The sequence below is a fragment of the Tupaia chinensis genome, unplaced genomic scaffold (assembly GCF_000334495.1).
Source record: "Tupaia chinensis unplaced genomic scaffold, TupChi_1.0 Scaffold000478_3, whole genome shotgun sequence".
In the NCBI taxonomy this organism is placed as follows: Eukaryota; Metazoa; Chordata; class Mammalia; order Scandentia; family Tupaiidae; genus Tupaia; species Tupaia belangeri.
Window position 1 is genome coordinate 2,175,316 of NW_006159990.1, and position 25,941 is coordinate 2,201,256.

Below are 25,941 nucleotides of genomic sequence, written 5' to 3' on the forward strand. Positions count from 1 at the left end.
GGAAAGAGAAAGTGAGAAATCAGCCCAAGGGAATGGTCATGCCACAATTCCTTCTCTTCCATTTGCCTACTGGGATTTTGGACACACACACACATGCACCTGGCATGAGTTTTAAGCCACCTGGTCCAGGACTTGAACTGCCGTCAACTATTGGGCGTCTAGAGATATAACTATTATGCCATCTCTGGTCCCTTGTCCTTTCTTCTTTACATGTGATCTATTACATTTATTGTTTCATGATTGTGAATATTATTGTCTCTAGGATACAACATATTGTGGTGAATGATTTTAGATATGCTGCTGCTAGTATTTTGTTGAGGATTTTTGCATTTATATTAATTAGGAATATTGGTCTGAAATTTTCTTTTTTGTTTGTGTCATTGTGTATTTTTGGTATCAAGGATATAATGGCTTCATAAAAGGGGCTTTGGAGCATACTCTTTATTTGGACCTTTTGGAGTAGTTTGAGGAAAAAATGGTGCTAATCCTTCTTTAAAAGATTTGTAGAACTCAGCAGTGACAACACATGGACCTGGATTTTTCTTTGTTGAGAAATTATTACTGATTCCCTCTCAGAGCTGATATTGACCAAAATTAACCACAAATTACCTCTAAGCTTTTCTCTGTAAGTTCACAACAGTTTCATCAGACAGATTCTGCCAGTACAATTGCTTTTTAGGTGGGGATACAATTCTTAAAAGCTTTCTACTGTGCCATCATGCAGGAATTTTTTAATGGTTGTACTTTTTCTACAAGTGAGTGCTTACCTCTTCAGGCTTCTGTTTGTGGTTCTTCATCCTTTTTCCCTTTTTTTTTTCCTGATTGCCCACTCTTCATAATTTCTAGAGTCTTGACCCATTTTCCAATAACTTCTCTTGAATAGGATTTAAAAGAGTTCTCAAACTATTCTTCTTCCCTTGTGGTCCTTACTTTTCCCAAGGGAAGTACTGGTGCATATTTTGACCTCTCATTGAAAGACCGTTCAGCTACTCTGTAGAAACAGTCACAACTTCACTTCTCCACTGCCTAAGTAGCACTCCCAACCATCTCCGCAGTCTGCTACTATTATATCCAAACTGAAGAGCTTAGATTTCAAGTTTTCTGCAAATGGCCTTAGAAATGTGTTTCTCTGGAAATGAGGAAAAAAAAAGCCACCACCCGTTATTTTCTCAGAAATGAGAAGGGATGATGAGAATGACAGAGAGTAGCACTTTTCTTTCAAAAGCCTATTGACACATCTCTTTTTTTATTCTCAAGTACTTGTTATATCTTAAGTCTATAGTTAGGGATCCCTGGATGAGGCAACCAAGATTGATGAAACCAGTTTTCAACTTGTTTCAACCACATTCTTTAAAATAAGTGATTCTATCTGAACTTCACTTTGATATGAAGCATGCATTAGAATTGGCATCCTGATCAAAGCTTCAATTTTAACATCCCATTATATTTGAATGACAATAAAGTCAGTACAGGTAGTCAAGAATAGACCTATGCTTCATTTTAATAGTTTCAAACTGCAGGTCAACCTGTAAGTAATCCTTAAATGAATGTCGAGTAAGTTTGTTCAGAGTTTCTGTCCTGCACTCACAAAAACTGCTTTATTAATCTAAAATCCTCTAGTTTTATAATCAATCAAGCTTTAGTAATGTTTGTTAAAGTAATATCTTTAACATGTTTTAGCTCTTGGGTTTTGGAAGAAAGCCTTAAATCATAGTTAAAGGGATTGGAAGAAACATCAAGCCTTGAATTAAGGCATAGAAGAAAATATGGGGTTCAGAAAAGGTAAAGAACAGAAAACAGCTTTATTATTTACACATGACCAAGAAAAGGTAAACATGGCAAAAAAAAAAAAAAAAACGGGGGTTAAAAAAAAAAAAAAAAAAAGCTACTAAATAGAGAAGAACATCAAGCCTTGAATTAAGGCATAGAAGAAAATATGGGGTTCAGAAAAGGTAAAGAACAGAAAACAGCTTTATTATTTACACATGACCAAGAAAAGGTAAACATGGCAAAAAAAAAAAAAAGATACGAGGTGTAGAAAGATAAAAGATAAAAGCCTACTAATAGAGAAGGTGGGGAAGATTAAGACCCAAATTGAGCCAGCTTCCAGGAAATACCTTTGACCACTGGCCCATTTTCTGGATCTGCTGGGAATTAGTACTTTTAGAGTATGGGGGGAAAATGCTAAAAAATACGTGCTAAAAGCTTTCCAACAAAAGTTTCAACTGCTCCAAGAACTAAACAATTGCTTTAGGTTAAGGAGTTGTAATTAAAGAGTCTTCTTCCTCTATTAGGCCTCCTCTAATCTCAAAGATAAAAATATACACCATGGACTAGTGAGAACTGAGTTCCAAAGTATTAACATTTCAAGTAAACATCCCCAAAGATAGCACCTGCTCATATGTAAAGATAGGGCACCTGTTGCCATCTATATATATATTTTAAGATCAAACACTCTTAGAATTTTATCATAGTTGTATTCTATTGATGGTGGTTATTTTTTCTTTCTTTCTTTCTCTCTCTCTCTTTCTCTTTTTTTTTTTTTTGAGAGATTTTTGTTATAAGGCACATAAGCTTGCCAGAGAGACAGAAAATAAGAAATCATCCCCTGGGGGGAGATGACCTTGTTGCAGTCCCTTCTCTTCTATTCTCCTCTTGGGTTCTTGGGCATGCCTGCACACTCACCTGGCGTGAGTTTTAAGCTGCTGTCCAGGATTCAAATCACAGTTGACTAAGTGGGGTTCAAGTGGCATAACCATTATGCCATCTGCTGGCCCCAGTGGTGTTTTGAATGTTGTCATGGTATCACAAAGTATTTCTGCATTACATGTGGAGACAGTAAGATCATGAGACATTTTGTTGGACTGTAACTGAATTATTGTAAGGCCATTATAAAGTGTGAAAACATATGTTCTGGGATAGGTAACACGAGATCACTGCCACACAGACAGCATCCATCTTGATGATCCGATTCTGAATATACGAGAATCATAATTACTGTAAGAATGGACTGCAACTGAGCTTAATGTTGACAAATGAGATTATCCATAATGGCCTCGTGATTTTCTCAAATTTATTATTCTAATTTTTAATAGAATTTGTTTGTTTCTTCTATAAGAGAGGAAAATAGAGAGAGACAGAGACAGAGGCAGAGAAAAAGACCGAAAAAGGCATCCAAAATGAGGCCTTCGTGCCGTGATTCACCCTTAATCTAAATTGGTCAAGCTCATGGGCACCTTTCATATGTGGGTCCAATTGCATTAACACTATGGCTTGTGATTATTTTTATGAGTAAAATGATCAAATATACTTTAGCTATAGATGCATCATAGTTTGTGAAATATTTGAATCTCATTATTTCTGCTTATTTCTTCATCCAGCCATTAAAACATAAATTTTGGCTGCATTTCAGCAATTGGATAACATGAATGAGTCTTTGCAGAACCTGACAATAATGGTAAATTCTCTGCTATGCTACAACTTATCCCTAGGAATACTAAAATTAATCAGACTGGCCCTTTAGCTTAGTGGTTAAAGAAGTTGGATCAGTGGACCAGAAGTTAGCGTAAGCTATGTTGCTGGACTCCCACGTAGTCATCCGCAGTTCAAGTCCCAGACCCGGTGGCTTAAACTCATGCCTGGCACATGTGCGTGCGTGCCCAAGATCCCGAGACGAGAATGGAGGAGAAGGAATTGCGGCATGGCCATCCCCCCTGGGGCGTGATTTCTCACTTTCTGTCCCTCTGTCTCTCTCTGTCTGTCTGGTGAGCACACGCACCCTATAGCAAAAAAAAGAAAAAAAAGAAAAAAGAAAAAAAAGAAAAAACGTCTTCAAAAAAAAAAAAAAAAGTTGGATCCCACTCAAACTGCAATTTGAATTCCAGTGACGTAAAAACATACTAGGTGTGTGTATGCATGTGTCCAAAATTCCAACAGGATGGAGAAATGGAGGAGAAAGGAATGTGGCTTGACTACGCCCTGTAGTGAAGCTTTCTCCATCTCTCTGTGTCTCTCTCTTTGTCTCTCCATGGGTAGTATATGCAACTCTGATAACTAAAAGACAAAACAAAAACAAAAATCTTTTTTTAAATAATATTTAAAGCCCCGAAAACATGTGCAGACTCTTTCAGAGAGTTAGACAACACTCACTTTTTTTTTTTTTTAACCATAAGTCTCTACTTGGTTCAACATTTGCTTTATCCCCTAAGCCACACTTTCTTTATTTCTTTTTTTTTTTTTTTTGAGAAAGAGATTTTTGCTCTCAAGTACATGAGCTCACTGGAGAGACAGAGATAGACAGAGAGGCAGAAAGTGAGAAATCACCCTCCAGAGTGGTGCCCATGCCACAATCCATGCTTCAGAATTTGGGGCACATATGCACATGCACCTGGCATGAGGTTCAAGCCGCTGGATCCAGAACTCGAACCTTGGTTGGTCATGTGGGAGTCAGTGCCTTAACCACTATGCCATCTGCTGACCACCATCACTCTTAAATGTTATCATTTTTATTAGATAAATGACTAAAGAGCATTAAAATAAAAACTAAATGTATGAGTTATGAAACAAATGATAAAATGTTCAAACTCTGTTAAAGAGATGCAGAAAAGATAAAATAAATTTTGTCAATAAAGTAACATTTTTTTAATTTTAACAAAAATTTCAGAAGATGGTAAAGAGTGTGGTAAAAGCAGAATTCTTCTATACTGCTAATAGAAACAGAAAATATCTCAACCCTTTTGGAATGTTAATTGACAACAAGACCCAAGAAATACTAAAATAATTATATTGTAACTCAGGAATCCTTCCTAGTACAAATTATGTTTTTAAAATAGCCTATTTATTGACTGTTTTACATAATGATTCCCTCAGCCAGACATTTGGGGACATGAGTATTGAGTACATTTCCTTGGAGAAAACAATTTGTGTATTGTAGACTGGAACCAAGGAAGTCTCTAAAATAACCATGATTAATTTTTAATTATAAAATAACCAGTTGTGCATAGAATTCCTTAAGAAGGTAAGAGAATTTCAGGTGATAAGGGAGAAAAATGTATATTGGAAGAACTACCTTATTTCTCAGATGTGCCTCTTTGCATGCTTATCTTCTTGGACACAACTATATTACGGCTAACCAAAAATAAAAGGCTTCATCTTCAGAGTGTGAATAACTTTCAGGATTGGTTGGCCATAGCTAAATTATTCTATGTGCAAACTCTAAATCTAAGTGCCTAGGGAAATATTTTATTTAAGCACTTGATCTCCTATGTCTATATCTGATTTGCTCCCTTATTGTAGGACTAGAAAATAGGGTCCTGTCTCCCCAGGTCTCTGTTTTTTAAGAGTTATAGATAAAGGGAAAAAAAATGATGAGCATCTCTATTAAAATTACCACATAGATATTGAGTGGGGGATTTTTATTAATTTGGGAACTGAAAGGAAGTTTTCATAATAAATCTAATTATTAAATATAATAAGCCTATTTATTAAAATTATAACTTAAAAAAAGTATGTAAGAATGAGGCCAGCAGGTGGCATGGTTCTTAAAGCTATGGACTCCCACATGATCGACCATGGTTCAGGTCCCTGACCCAGAGGCTTAAAAAACATGTCGAGTGTATGTGCATGCATGCCCAAAATCTTGGAAGAAGAATGGAGAAGATATTGTGGCATGGCCACCCCCCAGGTGGGTGATTTCTCACTTTCCTTTCACTGTCATTCTCTCTTTCTCTCTGTCTGTCTCTCTGGAGAGCACACACACTCCATGGCAATACCCTTTTTTAAAAAGCACTTAAGAGTAATTCTGTAGGAGGATCTTAAGGAAATTATTAATTCTGGACTCAAGTCTTTAATGAGAGTTCTCTGGTCTATACATTGGGGCTAGATACGGTACTGATTCAAATTCTGATTCTTTTCTGTAATGGTGCTAAGTGAGAAGAAAGACATATGCTCATTCTTTTTAGTTGAACATATACTTGGGAAATATTTAACCCTGAGGTTATAGGACAATGAAAATTTTCATTATGGTAAGTAATGATTGATTTTAAGCTTTCAATTCTAGTGAGAAGCTCTATAAAATGACTCTTCCCTGACATAATTCAAATGACTACTCCACATATTAGCTATTTCAGATTAGTCTATTTATTTGCACTTCTAAAAATTAAGGCACTATTGTTTCCATCCAATAGTGTTAGTACTGTATTTTTCCTCACTGTAGAACCTTGACGTATATAAAATATGACAGTCTTTGTGTCCCATACAGCCACATATGCTTAGTAAAATACAAACGAAATCCATACCCAGGAAACCAACCCCCAAACATAAGCCCTTACATTTGCATTTGTAATGTTTGCATTAATTACATAACCTTCCATAATTGGACACAGATATGGATTTGTAGTTGCTCAGTTATAATAAAACTCACAGTTTATGTATAGGAAGTTTTAAGAGGAGATTAAATAGACCAAGATAAAATGTAATTTTAAGGAAAAAAAAAAGTCCCAAATATTTGACTGTTAATATGGAAGATCTACTCTTTTACTTCGGATCTGCTCTTTTTTTTTCCCCCCTCAGACAAGCTGGTTTTGTAGCCACTATATTTCAATCTCTACTGAGTCTGCCAGAGTGCTCATATGGGAGAGAGTTAGACAGAGAGAGAAAATTGGAAGGAACGTCTCTGTGAAGAACGGTCACAAAACCATCCTTTCTTTTCCATTTCACTCTCCTTCCGTAGTTTGGGGCATGCACACATGGACCCAGCGTGTTTCTCGAGTCACTAGGTCTGAAACTAGAACCAGCTAGACATGTGAGATCCAGGTTCCTTAACCACTACTTCTTCGTTTGGCTTATGACTGTTTTATTTTTCTATTAAATTTATTTTTCTTAGAGCAGTTTCAATCATCTTCTGTGTTTCCATAGAGGTATTACGTGAGATTTGAAGATGATAAAAGTTAAATATCAGGAAATCAATCCATCTACAGAGTCACAACACTTAATAAAACGCAAATAAAAAGCAGAAATTCTAATTTTAAACCACCCTCTAACTTGGACGAAGCTTTAATCCTCAATGAGCAATAAAAAGTTGAACTCCTAGATGAAGTATTTTCTCTATCTAAGACTACATCATTTTTTCAGTGTAGGATTATTTTAATAGACAAGTTAAACTCAATTAGAATAAAGCATAGTATGCCTATGCAATCTTCAATCTATCAGGCACTGATTTGAATATCTGTGATGAGCTCAACGTGTTCCTAATATATCTGTATATAGTTATATCTATGTAATATAGTGCCTATGCAATTTGCTGCGAAACACACTTTAAATACATTATTTCTAGTATATAACTTTTTCTACTTTACTTTGTTCTGTTTCTGCATAATCAAAACTTCATTCCATACTTTGAAAAGTAGCTGATGTGTTACATAATTCCATTGCAGAATGGACACCATCCTATGATACAATTTGTGCAGTGGTTTTATAAGGACAGCTCTCTAGCTGAATCTACTCAGTTACCACATAATGAAAAACGCTGCTATTTTTCCTTTTATATTTTGCAGGTCACATCTCTCTGCACAATTCCTGGATCCTGAAAAAAAAAAAGTCCACACCTACAAAATAGCATAACTTAGACTGCTTGGAATTCATGATTAGATTGAAGGTACTGTGCTTGAAAAAATGTATTTGTATACATTATTATCACAGTTTAAGTTTGTGAATAATTTGCCAACTCATCTCAGCCAGAATCCTCTTATCGATTTTGCCAATGGTGCTGATCAAATCTGAGATTTATATGAAATAAATGCTTTCATAGTGGTCGAATTCTACATAAACTATTATGTGCAGAAGGAATATACATATCTTTCAGAGAAACAAGCAATCATTTCAGGTGAAGTGATTTTCTAAATAGGAAATTACAAAGTTCAGAAAACAACATAATTTTTCAGGGCTTTAGAAAATGACGGTTTTAAAGATGTTGTTGAAATGATAATGTACATTGATCTAAATATAGTTATGGAATTAAAGAAAAAAATTTATATCTGAATGTGGTAAATCAATAAGTATAAGAGGTATTTGGATTAGAAAGCTTTTCATTTTGCTTGCGACTGCATTTACTAGCACTGTCATTTTACCCTTGGTGAAGAACTTATGCTTTTGCACAGAAGCCATGATACCAAATTATCACATCTAATATATATATATAAAATATTGTCATTGAATATTAAAATTTCAATTTACATATTCCTGAAAGTCAAGCTCTACAAAGACAGCGAAGTCCTAGCCATTGGCATAAATAAATAACCATATATGTGCAACTACACAGAATTAAAATTCAAATAAAAGGAACTCCTTAATAAATCTTTTTAAAAGAATTATTTCTTCAATTTTATTTATCATTATTACTATTACTATTTTACCAGAGTAGCAAAGAAAGAGAGAACAAAAGAGGGAGGTAGGAAGGACTTGAACCACAGTCACTCATGTGGGAGTCCAGCACCCCAAGTACCATGCCACTTGCTGGTCCCCCCTTTTAAATCTTTATATCACTTTTTTTAAAAACTTTTTCATTTAATCATTGTTCATTTTTAAAGTGTGCAACATGATTTTCCCCAGCAAGAACGTCAATCAATTCAAAGATATTACTATATACATTATCAACAGATAACTTTTCATTCTTATGTCTATCAAATGTTTTTCATATTTTTTCTGAGCCCCTCCCTCCTTCCTTCCACTACCTTCCCTTTCCTATACAGTCTCTGGTGAGACTTGACCTCCCTGCTATGACACTTTCCACTCTTTCAGCATCTGCCCTAGAGTACAGACATGTAGTATATATTGAACAGGGACACAAATGTCCACCATCGTCTGGTTTGCTTTGCTTAGCATTAAACCTTCTATATTCATCTATTTTTTATCAAATGACAGAGACAGAGTCTCATTGCTTTTTTTGGCTGAGTAGTATTTCATAGTGTATATATGATACATTTTTTCAATCCAATAATCTCTCCTGGGAATTTGGGGTTCATTACATGACAGCACTTGTGAATAATCATATGGTCATTCTATTTGTAGGTGTTTGAGAAGCCTCCATATTGTTCTCCACAGTAGTTTTAAAACTTCAGTAATTTACATTCCCAACAACAGTGTAGGAAGTTTCCCTTTTCACCATAGCCTCGCCAGCATTTGCCATTCTTAAGTTTTTCAATCGTAGCCATTCTGACTAGGGTTAATCTTATTGTAGTTTTGATTTTAATTTTTCCTGTGATAAGAGATGTCGAACATTTTTTCATATGCCCTTTGATCATTCATATGTCTTCCTTGGAGTTATCTGTTCAACTCATTTGCTCCCCTTTTATTTGTTGTTCATTTTTTGTTTGTTTGTTTTGTTTTGTTTTTGTTTTTGCTATATGACATATGTGCTTCCCAGAGAGATAGAGATAGAGAGAGAGAGAGAGATACAATGAGAGAGAAAGTGAAAAATGATCCCCCAAGGGAATAACCATGCTACAAACTCTTCTCCTCAGTTCTCCTGGGATTTTGGGCATGCATGCACATGTGCCCAGTGTGAATTTCAAGCCACCAAGTCTGGGACTCGAACCATTGTTGGCTCTGTGGGAGTCCAGCACCTTAAGCACCATACCACATGCTGACCCTTCATTTTCCTGTTTTAAAATTGAATTGTTCATTTTTTTCACAGGTGAGCTGCTTTAGTTCCCTGTATATTCTGGTTATCAATCTTTTGTCTGAAGCATAGTTTGCAACTATTTTCTCTCATTCTAAGGGTTGCCTCTTCATTCTAATTATTGCTTGTGATTTTGGGGTCTTATTTAGGAAATCTTTGCTTACTCCAATGTCTTGAAGAGTTTTCCCTGTATTTTCTACCAGCAATTTTATAGTTTGAGAACTTTTATTTTTTAATGACAAGAAAGTTGGTCCTGTAGTCTAGTGGTCGGGGGTGTGAGGTCCTCCCTGACTGATTGCAGGGATGGAGTCCTGACTCTGAAGGATTTGGAAACATGCAGGAGTGTCTGCATGCATGCCTGGAGTCCTTACAGGATGGAGAAATGGAAAAGAATGAATTATGGCGTGGCTATGCTCCACTGGGAGGTGCTTTCTTTCTTCTGTCCCTCTATTTCTCTCTGGTGAAGGCAGGCACCCCCTGGCAAAATTAAAAAAAAAATCATAAATCATATGAAACGAAGAAGAAATAAAATATTCAATTGTATATAACAAGCACATATACATGTGTGTGTATGTAAAAACATCAATATGTTTTTGTATATAACAAATACACATGTTATATATTTGTGTATACATATATATATATACACATATCCATACATATATACACATAATAAAATGATGTAAATATTTGAGATAAGCAACAAGGATCATCAAGCATCAAATACAAGGCCTGATTCAGTAACCAAAGGAATGACTGAGCAAAAACACAACCACTAAACTGCAATTGTTGGAAGCCAAAGACTAGAATGCCAGATCTTTAAAAAAGTGGAAGTTTTCACAATCGGAGCATCTCTGTGGCTGTGGAGTAGGGTTGTCTGAGCACCTTGAGAGCAGCCACATACTACTTTGTCTTTGCACTGCCACATACCAGCCACGTCATCTTCAAAAGATCCCTCAACTCCTCTGACCTCTATTTCATCATATGAAAAAAAGAGAAAATTTAAAATTCTTTCATTTTTTATTGGCAGAGGGCACATGCACTCATGAGCATGAGAGAGACAGGAAGAGAAACGAGAGAGAAACCACCCCCTAAGAGGGTCTAATCATGCCACAGTTCTTTTTCCTCCATTTTTCCTCCCCATCATGATTTTGAGCACACACGCACCCAGCATGTTTTCAAAACCACCTCGGGCTGGAATGCAAACTGCAGTGTTCATGTGGGATTCAGCTTTCTAGGCAGAGCATTTAACCACTGTGCTGCTGCTGCCCTTAATCTCCTCATTCTAAGTGGCAATAATTACTATATGCCCAGGCTGTACACTGTGTTTATTTATATCCTACTGCTAGAATGGGATTTCTCTCATTTTCACTGCTGAAAACCTACTGAATCTGAAGAAACTACATGACTAAATATGTCTGTTCCTAGAATATCTTAACTGGAAAGAAACCAAATCACTAATAAAAGGAAACAAGATGAATAAATGTTATCTACATTAGTATACAGCAATTATCAATAAATTAAAAATTGTAAATAACTTTAAAAACTTTACCACTATTAAATTAAAAAGCAGAATTAAAAGTTGAATGCATATCCCAATTATCACTGTGTAAATAGTAAGAATCCATAAATAGGAAGTAGGAGGAGTCAAATATTTAGTTTTATTTTTTGGAGAGGTTTTCGCTATAGGGCACATGAGCTCACCAGAGAAACAGAGAGACAGAAAGTGAGAAATCAGCCCCTGGGGGGATGGCTATTCCACAATCCCTTCTCCTCCATTTTCCTCTTGGGCATGCTTGCACATGCGCCCGGAGTGGATTTAAGCTACTGGATTCAGGACTCAAACCACAGTGAACTACATGGGAGTCCACCGACGTAGCCATTACGCCAACTGTTGATCCCCAAATATTTAATTTTTTTAAATATTGAGATTTTACATGATTCTGACATTTATTTTTATTTACATTAATGAATTTATAATATTGCTCAGAAAATAATGCTGGTGACAATGATAATAATTCTGACTCATTTTTAAAGACCTAGCTTAGATGCTTACTCTTTAATAATAATAATTTATATATATATATATATATATACTGTATGAATATAGTTTTTGCCATGAGGCCCATGTGCTTGCTGGAGAGACAGAAAGAGAGAGAGAGAGAAAGACAGTGAGAGGGAAAGTGAGAAATCACCCTTTAGGAGAAATAGTCATGCCACAATCCCTTCTCTTTCGTCCTCCTCTTGAAACTTTGGGTATGCACACACATGTGACCCACATGATTTTCAGGCTGCTGGGTTTGGAACTCAAGTCAGGGTCAAAAATGCAGGAGTCCAGGCTTTAGCTGCAACATCATTTACTAGTCCTAGGTAATAGATATATTTTTTTCTCTTTTTTTCTTTCAATAACAGATGCTAAGTTTTATAGCAATTACTAATTAGAACATTAATATACTTTTCCCCCTATATTGGGATTTCCACAATACATTATAAACCCTATAAGGGAAAGATGTTACCAATCTCAATAGTTTTCAATAGCAACTAACCCTGTGTCTTAAGACAGTATATGTTTAATAAAATAATGCAAAATAGAAGGGGTCAGCAGTTAGTGTAATGGCTATGTTGCTGGACTCCCACGTAGTTGACCGTGGTTCACATCCCAGACCCGGTGGCTTCAAACTCACGCTGGGCGCGTGTGCGTGCGTGCCCAAGATCTTGAGAGGAGACTGGAGGGGAAGAGATTGCAGCATGGCCATCCCTCCGGGGGGTGATTTCTCGCTTTCTGTCTCTCTGTCTCTCTCTCTCTCTCTGTCTGGCGAGCACACGCACCCTATACAAAAACAAACAAACAAACAAACAAACAGAAAAAAACCTCTCCAAAAAAAATTGCAAAATAATAGTATATAACATACTACTACAGTATATTATACTATATTATACTATGTGTTTAATTTAATTCAGTTCAGTTAACTGGGGTGAGTCTATACAGCATAGAATGAGGCAGAGCTGAAATTGATGAATTAATGTGTTGAAGATTCAGGAGCTACCTGAGGAACTGAGACTATAATATTATACTGAAAGCATGTGTATATCAAACCATACACGATAAACGATAACCTTTTAGTGTGTTATTTATAACAATGGAAGGTTTTGCGGCTGAAATAAGTGATACGGAGCAGAGAAGTATCACATAAGGTTTGAAGAGATAGGCAGGACCAGAGTAAAAAGGACCTTGAACAACTTGGCAAAGTGTCTGGATTTTGATTCTCAAAAGCATTGGATAGCCACTGGAGGCTTACAGGGAGGTGACAAAAACTTTCTGGATTTTTTTTTTTAAATAGGCTTGTTTCCTGTTTGGAGTTGTACTAAAGGAGACAATATTGAGAAAAGAAAAAAAGAGCTTATGAAAGATTTTAATTGAAGACTGTAGCGCATATTTAGATGACAGGTATTCAAAGATGGACTCTCCTTATTAAGTTGCCATCTCCCTGCTTTAAGTTGTATATGTCACTTACCTTGATCACTCAAAACTTTAATACCTAGGTAAGGTTCTAAACTATCTTGGCTTCTGTGTTTATTTGTTAAATTAATATTGACAATTACTATATCTCTGAGAAATCTGTGCAGAAAGGAAATTTTAGCATCCAGAATTGCCTTGCTTTTTAGTTTTTGTGCTTTTTTTCTTTTTACATAAGACATACATCCTTCACTTGTAATTTTTATACTTAGGGAATTTTTATACTTATTCTTTGGGAAGTCATATATAATATATTAATGGTTTATTATCATTTATAAATGAGGAACTGAAGCAAATAATTTGTTAATTCACAATAAATATCACATAAAGATATTGACAGAGAGAAGCAAAATAAATTAGTATTTATTTTTACCTTATAATATATAAACTGTATATACACTATATATGTACTCTGTAGCATGTTAAACTCTTTACTATCATATTTAATATACATAAAAGCTCTATGAACTAAGATTTACCTGAATTTACAAATAAAAATCACTCCACTATTTAACTGACTTTTTCAGTATTATTCAGCTGTTAAATTTTAGAGTGAGGATTTAATACTCAAGCACTGAACTGGCGTTAGAGCTACTTGCTATAGATGCTTCCCCCAAATTTACATTTTAAAAAAAGTTTATAGTATAAGATTCAGTCCTTTGCAAACTTTTGTACAGAAACATGCAAGTCTTGAGCAAGGGCTCAAGTAGTGATTTCTTAGGGTTAAGATACCTTAGCCCTCAAGTCCAAACTATCCTAAACCATCTAAGTGGAAACAAATTGTAAATGTGAATGCCACTGCATAAGAATGGAGTAGGAGGCATCTCACCCCCTGACCCCAGAATGTATTACAAAGCTGTGATAGTCAAAACAGCATGGCACTGACACAAAAACAGGCATGTAGACCAAAAGAACAGAATTGAGACCCCAGAAATAAACCCACAACATATAGCCAACTGATTTTTGACAAAGGGCAGTGAGGAAAACAAAATATCTTTATCAAATAGTACTGGAAAAAGATGAAACTGAACCCTATCTCTCACCATTAACAAAAATCAACTCAAAATGGATCAAAGATCAAAACTCAAGAACTCTAATCATAACACTACTAATAACTACACCAGGGGAAACTCTTGGAGACATCAGAGTAGGCAACACTTAAATTAGACCCTCAAAACACAGAAAATAATCCCCAAAATAGACAAGTGGAATTGCATCAGGTTAAAAAGCTTCTGCAAAGCAAAACATGAAAACAAACAAAAAACAATTAGAATGAATCAGCAACCCTCAGAATGGGAGAATATATATGAAAACTATGCCTCTGGGACCAGCAGTTGGTGTAATAGCTATGTCGCTGGACTCCCATGTAGTCGACATGGTTCAAGTCCCAGATGCTGGTGGCTTAAACTCACACCACGCGTGTGTGTGTGCATGCCCAAGATCCGGAGAGGAGAATGGAGGAGAAGGGATTGTGGCACAGTCATCTCCCCCGGGAGGTGATTTCTCGCTTTCTGTCTCTCTGTCTTTCTGGTGAAAACATGCGCCCTATAGCAAAAATAACTCTCAAAAAACAATACAAAGAAAATAGGAAACTATGCCTCATATAAAGGACTGATTACCAGAATATACAGGAAACTCAAGCAGCTAAAAAAAAAAAAATCAGTACATTTAAAAGATGGACAAATGAGCTGAACAGACGACTCTCTAAAGAAGGCATACAAGCAGCCAAAAATAATGTGGGAAAAAAAATGGTCAACATTCCTTTTCATAAGGGAAATACAAAACAAAGTCACAATCAGATGCCACCTAGCCCCAGTCAGGATGGCTAAGATTTAGAAAATAGAGAATAGTAAGTTCTGGTAAGCCTGTGGTCAAAAGGGAGATCTACTGTACTGTTGGAAGGAATGTTAATTAGTGCAGCACTGTGGAGATTAACATGGAGGTTTCTCAAAGACTTATAAATAGAATTAACATATTATCCAACAGTTCCACTCCTGCGTATCTACCCCAATGACAGAAATGCACTCAGCCAGAAAAGTTATTGCATATCTATGTTTATTGCAACATTATTCACAATCGCTAATACATGGAACCAACCCAAATGTTCATGAACAAATGAATGGATTGAAAAGTGTGGCACATATACACTCTGAAATAGTACTCAGACATAAAAAAAAAAAAAGAGAGAGACCCTGGCATTTGATAGAAAGAGGATGGATATGGAAGATTTGCTGCTAAGTGAAGCAAGCCAAACTATGTAAGAGAGGGAATGTATGTCCCCACTCAATATCTATTGAATGTCAGCACTCAATGGCAGAAACTGAAAGGTTTGGAAAGTATAAGAGCATGGAGACCAACTGTGTATACTACAGACAGTGCGGAAGAAGAGTGGGAAATGTAGGGTGAGAGGGAGGAAATTAAGGGGGAAAAGAAAGAATGAAAACTTTTAAAAGACACAAAGATGAAAAGTTATCTGTTGATAATAATGAGTTTGGTGTGGCAATATTTTTGACTGAACTAATATACAGTGTATTCATGCTGAGAAAATCCATTTTGTATGCTGTAATGACATACAGTGATTGAATATAAAAATTTTTGTGTAAATGTTATTTGTTATGTTGTACATGAATTTTTATGTGTGTTTGTGTATATGTAAAGATATACTAAAATTGCAATCTAAATTGTTAAACTACAGTTTAGTTGGTGATATTTTATGTTGTTTGTTTTTGCTGTTTATATATTGGGTCAGTGCCTGCACAAAAATTGATATGGGAATAAATTGCTTCTTAGTTTTTCTAAGTTTGAATCATCATAATTTGCACATAATAAGTACTGATAAAATTGTCTATAAAGCAAGTCTACAGATTTACTGTACCTTTTGGGTTTTCAGATTATGGATTCTCTTAGAATATGTCTATATTGTAGAATATGTAGGCATATATGTTCAGATTCATTTATTTCTAAATGTATTTAAAAATATACAGGTTGGAGAACAATCTATTTGGTAAATATGTCTTAATTTCGTAGTTATATTGGTAATTTTCTCTCTTACATATTTAGATTTTGACTATCTCCACAAAACATGCTGCTAATTTTCAACAACCACAGAATCAAGTCAGAAAACCCATAAAAACTCCCCAAGCTATAACTGAGCATTTGGAATTCATGAAATAAAATTTCGATGTCTTAATAAATCAGATGTACATGCAAGCTTCCTTTCAATGACTGTTAACGATAGATATTGTGGGCATTGTTCATATGATAACATTATTGTTGTCAGAGCAGTATGGTTTGAATGAGACAGATTAATGAATCAAATTAAATGCCATCATATGTTTTGTTTTTAATTCCACGAGAGAATTTTACGTAAGAGTGATAAGATATTACTCCCATTAAAATATCATCAATATCTTTAAAAATAAAAAAAATTGCTTCTTTAAAATATCTAGCAGCCCAAGGGAACATAAAAATCATGATTGCTCAGTAATACATAACATGCTGAATTTCTCTTATATGAACATTGTAGGAATTTTTCTCTTGGTTATGGACTAGTTGAATAAGAGGACAATTGTGCCATTATGTTTCAGGCAACAATTACTATTACGTGTGAACAAACCTGCCCAAAGTGGTTTATAAATTACATTACCAGCCTTGATAAAGTACTGCAAAGATTTGTTATGTAGCTAAAACATTTTAGTTCAATATCCATTTTACCTGGTTTACCAAAATTTCACAGTATCTTGAGAATGTTTTTTGATAAATGACAAATACAGCAGGTAAGGTGATCTCTTTCTTTCATTGTATATTTAATAGCTGTCATGCTCAAAGTTAGCCCAAGGACCAAAAGACACAGCGTTTTCTTAGAAATGCAGAGTCTCGGGCCCCACCCCAGACCCACTGAATCAAAAGTTCAATATTTACATGTTCCCCAAGTAATCCATGTGTTCATTAAAGATTGAGAAACATTCTTTAATGTATTTCTTCTTGTTGCCTTTCTCCTAACTCTGAAAAATAAATGTTCCTTGGTTACTTTGATCCTTTTTCCTGGACATGTCGAACGTGTGCTGGTTTTCTGACATCTGCCTCACAACGGCTAAAGAAGAGCCTCTCATGCTTTTGCTGTAGTGCACTGTTCTCATTACGGTGCCCTTTGCCCCCATGAATAGCTTTTGGAGGCTTTTCTTAGAATTTACCTGACACCTCTATTTGAAATAAAAAATATTTCCATCTGAATGCACTTTCTTGTCTTTTTGGAAGACAAATATTCCTATTTAAGTTTAGCTCAAACTCCAGAATTAATTGCATTTGCTAGATACTTCACTTCAGTAACTTAAACTACACCGAAAACAGGTGCCACTATTATTCCAGTTCTGTAGGTGAGAAAACAGAGCAGTTCAGCTACATAAATAAATATATTTGCTAGATACTATACTTTGGTGACCTAAATTAAACCTATTAAAAAAGTGCCATTATTGTTCCCGTTTTGTGGATGAGGGAAGAGAGATTCAGTAATGTAACAATTTACACACAAAGAGTCAATGGCAAATTGGAAACTTATTTTAGAAATTCAAGTAAGGAAAGGAAATTTTCTTTTCTTGTAATGAGAAATTAAAAACTGAAAATTATGTTAAATCAGAACAATAGTATAAAATTTGGGATTAGCATTTTTTGCATCCTCGTATGTGTGTGTGCATGCATGTATATATGTTCTATTAAATATGAAAGACAAACATATAATAAATTCATTCGACTTATTGTTAGCACATCAAATTTCATTGCATAATACACATTGCTTGCAAGAATTTTCAATTATCAAGGAAAACACAGCAATTACACAATCAATCATTTGAAAAACAGCATAATCAGGAACTAGATAATAAACCAACCACCAAAATACACCGTAAATTGCTCTCACTCAAAATTGCATGTACTTCTCAAAAATATTGTTCTTGCTTCTTAGAAACTGATTACAAAATATATAAGAATGTATCTAAGTGCATGTTCTACTGCTCCTAGCAAAATATTGCTGGTATAATTTGAGACATCAGATTTTGGGAAAAAAAAATTTCCTGCCACCGACAGTACAGGTCCTTCACTAGAGTCAAACATAACAACAATACTAGAGAATAATAATTATCATTGTATTTAATGAAAGTAATCCCATTCAGTGTACAGGTAGCCACATTATTTACATATATATGTGATGTGTATATATAAATATACATATATGCATAAATTTGCTTTATTTTTTTCTATAAGCCATATGGATTTTTTCAAAATTTATACCATAGGATATGTGTGCTCACCAGAGAGAGAGAGAGACAGAGAAAGACAGAAAGTGAGAAATCACCCTTCAGAGGGATGACCATGCTGCAGAATCTTTTCCATTCTCCTCTCAGGATATTGTGCACGCACAAGCATTCACCTGGCATGTTTTACAAGCCACTGGGTCCTGAACTCAAACTATGGAGTCAACCATGTGGGATCCAATGCCTAAACAACCATGCCACCTATTGGCCCTGAATTTCAATAAGGTAATAATGCACATCATTATTGTGTAATGTTTTTCTACCAAAGAAGCTATGTATCATAATTTTTATTAACTAAGGGAATTTAGTGGCATATTATTTAATTAATTATTATAAACAAAAACATAGTAATCCATTGTTTTCTATTCCTTTAAAACCTATACCAATCAAATTTCTTATTGTGCCATTATGTAATCTAAAATTAAATTTCAAATAAAAACAAATGGCCAAATAAAAGTTAAGATGCCAGGCCAGCAAATGGTATAGTGGTTAAGATGCTACACTCCCACATGGCTGACCATAGTTTGAATATCAGACCTGGCAGTTTGAAACTCATGCTGGGCATGTGTACATACGTGCCAAAATGGTGGAGAAGAGATTGTGGCATGGGCATCTCCCATTCTAAGGGATGAGTTTTCACTTTCTCTTTCTCTATCTCTCTGTATCTGGCAAGCACACTTGTCCTATAACAAAAAATCTCTTAAAAAAATACTAGTTAATATGCCATGTTGCATATTAAATGTAATCCTAATATAGGGATTTATATAATTGTATTTTGTATACTTTTACAAGTAACTTTAAAAGATAAATTTTTTTTCATTTAATGTGAGGTACTGAGGATAAATTTTATATTATTACATTCTTGTTGATACATGGGATTTCACATCTATTTTTAAAAATATTTCAAGGGGTCCGGGAACCAGCAGTTAGCGTAATGGCTATGTCGCTGGACTCCCACGTAGTCGACCACAGTTCGTGTCCCGGACCCGGTGGCTTAAAACTCACGCCGGGCGCGTGTGCGTGCGTGCCCAAGATCCCGAGAGGAGAATGGAGGAGAAGGGATTGCGGCATGACCATCCCCCCTGGGGGGTGATTTCTCGCTTTCTGTCTCTATGTCTCTCTCTGTCTGTCTGGCGAGCGCACGCGCCCTACAGTGAAAAAAAAAAGAAAAAAAAAATTTCAAGGGGCCAGTAAGTGGCATAGAAATTACGTTGATGGAATCCCACATTGTCAATTGCAGTTAGAATTCCAGACCTGGTGGCTTGAATCTCACATCGGGCATGTGTACATATGTGCCCAAGGTCCTAGGAGGAGAATGAAGTGGTTGTGGTATGGTCATCCCCCTTGGAGAGTAATTTCCCACTTTTCCTCTTAATGTTTCTCTGCCATTATGTTTCAGGCAACAATTACTATTACGTGTGAACAAACCTGCCCAAAGTGGTTTATAAATTACATTACCAGCCTTGATAAAGTACTGCAAAGATTTGTTATGTAGCTAAAACATTTTAGTTCAATATCCATTTTACCTGGTTTACCAAAATTTCACAGTATCTTGAGAATGTTTTTTGATAAATGACAAATACAGCAGGTAAGGTGATCTCTTTCTTTCATTGTATATTTAATAGCTGTCATGCTCAAAGTTAGCCCAAGGACCAAAAGACACAGCGTTTTCTTAGAAATGCAGAGTCTCGGGCCCCACCCCAGACCCACTGAATCAAAAGTTCAATATTTACATGTTCCCCAAGTAATCCATGTGTTCATTAAAGATTGAGAAACATTCTTTAATGTATTTCTTCTTGTTGCCTTTCTCCTAACTCTGAAAAATAAATGTTCCTTGGTTACTTTGATCCTTTTTCCTGGACATGTCGAACGTGTGCTGGTTTTCTGACATCTGCCTCACAACGGCTAAAGAAGAGCCTCTCATGCTTTTGCTGTAGTGCACTGTTCTCATTACGGTGCCCTTTGCCCCCATGAATAGCTTTTGGAGGCTTTTCTTAGAATTTACCTGACACCTCTATTTGAAATAAAAAATATTTCCATCTGAATGCACTTTCTTGTCTTTTTGGAAGACAAATATTCCTATTTAAGTTTAGCTCAAACTCCAGAATTAATTGCATTTGCTAGATACTTCACTTCAGTAACTTAAACTACACCGAAAACAGGTGCCACTATTATTCCAGTTCTGTAGGTGAGAAAACAGAGCAGTTCAGCTACATAAATAAATATATTTGCTAGATACTATACTTTGGTGACCTAAATTAAACCTATTAAAAAAGTGCCATTATTGTTCCCGTTTTGTGGATGAGGGAAGAGAGATTCAGTAATGTAACAATTTACACACAAAGAGTCAATGGCAAATTGGAAACTTATTTTAGAAATTCAAGTAAGGAAAGGAAATTTTCTTTTCTTGTAATGAGAAATTAAAAACTGAAAATTATGTTAAATCAGAACAATAGTATAAAATTTGGGATTAGCATTTTTTGCATCCTCGTATGTGTGTGTGCATGCATGTATATATGTTCTATTAAATATGAAAGACAAACATATAATAAATTCATTCGACTTATTGTTAGCACATCAAATTTCATTGCATAATACACATTGCTTGCAAGAATTTTCAATTATCAAGGAAAACACAGCAATTACACAATCAATCATTTGAAAAACAGCATAATCAGGAACTAGATAATAAACCAACCACCAAAATACACCGTAAATTGCTCTCACTCAAAATTGCATGTACTTCTCAAAAATATTGTTCTTGCTTCTTAGAAACTGATTACAAAATATATAAGAATGTATCTAAGTGCATGTTCTACTGCTCCTAGCAAAATATTGCTGGTATAATTTGAGACATCAGATTTTGGGAAAAAAAAATTTCCTGCCACCGACAGTACAGGTCCTTCACTAGAGTCAAACATAACAACAATACTAGAGAATAATAATTATCATTGTATTTAATGAAAGTAATCCCATTCAGTGTACAGGTAGCCACATTATTTACATATATATGTGATGTGTATATATAAATATACATATATGCATAAATTTGCTTTATTTTTTTCTATAAGCCATATGGATTTTTTAAAAATTTATACCATAGGATATGTGTGCTCACCAGAGAGAGAGAGAGACAGAGAAAGACAGAAAGTGAGAAATCACCCTTCAGAGGGATGACCATGCTGCAGAATCTTTTCCATTCTCCTCTCAGGATATTGTGCACGCACAAGCATTCACCTGGCATGTTTTACAAGCCACTGGGTCCTGAACTCAAACTATGGAGTCAACCATGTGGGATCCAATGCCTAAACAACCATGCCACCTATTGGCCCTGAATTTCAATAAGGTAATAATGCACATCATTATTGTGTAATGTTTTTCTACCAAAGAAGCTATGTATCATAATTTTTATTAACTAAGGGAATTTAGTGACATATTATTTAATTAATTATTATAAACAAAAACATAGTAATCCATTGTTTTCTATTCCTTTAAAACCTATACCAATCAAATTTCTTATTGTGCCATTATGTAATCTAAAATTAAATTTCAAATAAAAACAAATGGCCAAATAAAAGTTAAGATGCCAGGCCAGCAAATGGTATAGTGGTTAAGATGCTACACTCCCACATGGCTGACCATAGTTTGAATATCAGACCTGGCAGTTTGAAACTCATGCTGGGCATGTGTACATACGTGCCAAAATGGTGGAGAAGAGATTGTGGCATGGGCATCTCCCATTCTAAGGGATGAGTTTTCACTTTCTCTTTCTCTATCTCTCTGTATCTGGCAAGCACACTTGTCCTATAACAAAAAATCTCTTAAAAAAATACTAGTTAATATGCCATGTTGCATATTAAATGTAATCCTAATATAGGGATTTATATAATTGTATTTTGTATACTTTTACAAGTAACTTTAAAAGATAAATTTTTTTTGCATTTAATGTGAGGTACTGAGGATAAATTTTATATTATTACATTCTTGTTGATACATGGGATTTCACATCTATTTTTAAAAATATTTCAAGGGGTCCGGGAACCAGCAGTTAGCGTAATGGCTATGTCGCTGGACTCCCACGTAGTCGACCACAGTTCGTGTCCCGGACCCGGTGGCTTAAAACTCACGCCGGGCGCGTGTGCGTGCGTGCCCAAGATCCCGAGAGGAGAATGGAGGAGAAGGGATTGCGGCATGACCATCCCCCCTGGGGGGTGATTTCTCGCTTTCTGTCTCTATGTCTCTCTCTGTCTGTCTGGCGAGCGCACGCGCCCTACAGTGAAAATCTCTCCAAAAAAAAAAAAAGAAAAAAAAATTTCAAGGGGCCAGTAAGTGGCATAGAAATTACGTTGATGGAATCCCACATTGTCAATTGCAGTTAGAATTCCAGACCTGGTGGCTTGAATCTCACATCGGGCATGTGTACATATGTGCCCAAGGTCCTAGGAGGAGAATGAAGTGGTTGTGGTATGGTCATCCCCCTTGGAGAGTAATTTCCCACTTTTCCTCTTAATGTTACTCTCTCTCTCCTCCCTCTCCCTCTCTCTCTCTCTCTCTCTGCCTGATGAGTGTAGGCATCCTAAGGAAAGATCTCTTAAAAATTATATATATATATACACACACATACATATTTCAAAAGTATGAATGCATTGTTAATGTCATTTATCTAGTAGCTGTATGGAACCTTAACAGATTTCCCTATAAAATATGTATTGACACCAAAGGGAGTGATTTCTTGCTTCTGGTCTTTCTTTCTCTCTCTGTTTCTCTGGTGAGTGCATGCACCCTATCGCAAAATTCTCTCAAAAGAAAAAAAAAAAAAAAGAACAAACTGAAAAGCACACATCACTGAAAACTAAGACCACTGGTTATATCTTGGCAAATCTCCCCCTACCATTATGTCAATGGTGCCACATTTGAACAAAGAAACAAACAAAAAAGCTACCAGGCTCCACTTCATAAACCTAGCTTTAACTCGTGAAATGGAGATGACCGGATAAAAATGTGTGGTTTCTCCCTGAAAGTCATATACTTCCAAGCTTTGTCATACATTAAAAGCCATCCAGTGATGATTGAAAGTAACAGAATCTGTTTGGGGAACACAGGGAAACCAAAGCCAGTACAAGAATATCACAGGTTGACCTAGAAATTTTCTGAGAGTGTGTGAACATCAGTGATGATCTCTGGCTCTTTCTGGCATCTGACTTGTACTTCTAAGCTATTGGCTTTCCACTCTTTCTCTCTAGAGAATTCATGCTGCAAACATAGTGTGAGCTACTTTACTTGACATTAAAAGTTTATAGAAAATAAATGTTTAACTCAGTACTACAGAGACAAAATTTTTCTCTCTGCCTAGTAAATCTAATGGTTTCTCTTAATGATGTTATCATGCAAGCGCATATATGTATGACTATATGTGCAGGCACATTATTGTTACATGAGATGCTTTAACCAAAGAAAGATGTCTATTTAAAATATCAATACCCAGGCCAGCTCTGTGGCCTAGTGGTTGAGGAAGATGGATTTCCATGGCCACGGTTTTGAGTCCTAGACCTGGCAGCTTGGAAACCACGCAAGGCACATTTGCATGTGTGCTCACAGTCACAATTGGAGGGAGAGATGGAGGAGAAGTGTGGCATGGCCATCTTCCATGGAGGAGTGGTTTCTACTCTCCTCTGTTTCTGTCTCTCTTTCAAGCACATACACCCTCTAACAACAACAAACCAAAACAATACCTAGTTACCTTCAAGAACTAGTGTCCAGGTCCCTTGTGTGTACATTAAGAAAGATAGCTGATGTTCTAAAATCTCATGATAACCCTCTGTGATCCATGGCTCTTCTGATTTTCCCTCCCATGTAGCTCTTTTAATGCTTTGCTTTCCTTCCCTGGGGTCTAGAAAATCAAGGCCTCTACATGTCCACTCCCTTTTATGTGCCTCAAATGACAATATATTCAATGAGAAGATTTCTGCATCAAATTTCCTTTGCAGCATTTCTTATAAATGACCTTTTCCTATAAACTTATTACCTGAAATTGAGGGTATTCTAGTTCACCAAGTGGGATAAGTGGGAACCAATCTTGTTTTCACATCATGGCTAAGGTCCCCTAGCCAATGTGTTAGAAAATCTCTCACATGGCTCCATGCCCTTTGATATGTTCTGTGCACTTTCAGTCATTCTATAAATAATGTGTTGCTAATTCATCGCCTTTAAGCATATATTACTGCAAAGTACCAGGAGACTTGATTATCCAACAAAACCATCACAGTTACAATGTGAAAATTTTATCATTTATTTGATGTGTCATACACAGTTGATTAATAGCCTCAGCTGAATAATGTGTTGCCTTGGAAAGCCCTTCCAGGGGGTTATGCTTGTATATTTTGCTGATGATCTGTTTTGTTTCCAGGGAAGATAAGTACACCATTTGTAATATTTAGTACTCTAAACTTAAACTAAACAATACTTTTTCTAAACAATAGATTACTGATTTACAATTTTAATAAAATAACCTTTAACCATATAAATTTAGTTCCAAACATCGTAGTGAGCCCTGGTAGAAGCTGCTGCTTGGCAGGCAGAAGCCTCGTGTAAGGACCAGGTTCAATTTGCAGCCCAGCCTAAAGATGAGGCATGGTGATGAGTACCTGCAGTCCCAGGTATTTGAGAGCCTGAGGCAGAAGTAATACAACTTAGTGATACCCGTTTTGAAAAACAAATAATAATAATCAGAATTCTAAATTTAAAATATAATATAGATTTTATTTTGTGTAGATTTGTGTCTGAGAGGAGCAAAATTATGTGTGGGGTTTTTAAAGTTTATTTATTGAAAGAGAGAAAGAAAAAGACAGGTACCCTTGGCATGGTCTCTGTGCCAAGACACCCCTCCTCCTCTAGCCTTTGCCCCAGCCTACTGGGAGAATTAGGACCTCCAACAGTGAGATGGGGGTGAGACAAGGGCAGAAATGAAAGAAAAAACTGTTGGAAAACAATATAAACTACTACACTGTCAAACCTGATCTAAAAGTAAGTCTCCTTTATCCACCCTGGTCTCATAGCAAGCCTGCAATTTGCAGTGAAGTTGGTAGGTATGGTCATTTTATTTTTCATCCCTCCACCCCAAAACTCCCCAAAATAACCATACTAACTCGTTCATATCTAGACAATAAAGATGTGATAGAAAGGTAACAAGGGAAGAAGTTACTTACATTCTTTTTTTATCATTTTTAGAATTTTATTTCAAGTTCTTTTTTACATTAAATCACATTATTTAGCTTGCAAAGTGAATATTCCAACATGTGTGCATTTCTCCCCAGTCCAGTTGATAATACTATAAGGTTATCTTCAATAGATAATGCCCCATTCCTTTGGCCCATTAATACTCTGCCTCTCTATTTTTCTCCTTAATGTTCTTCCTCAGACTCTATTCCTTCTACATTAAT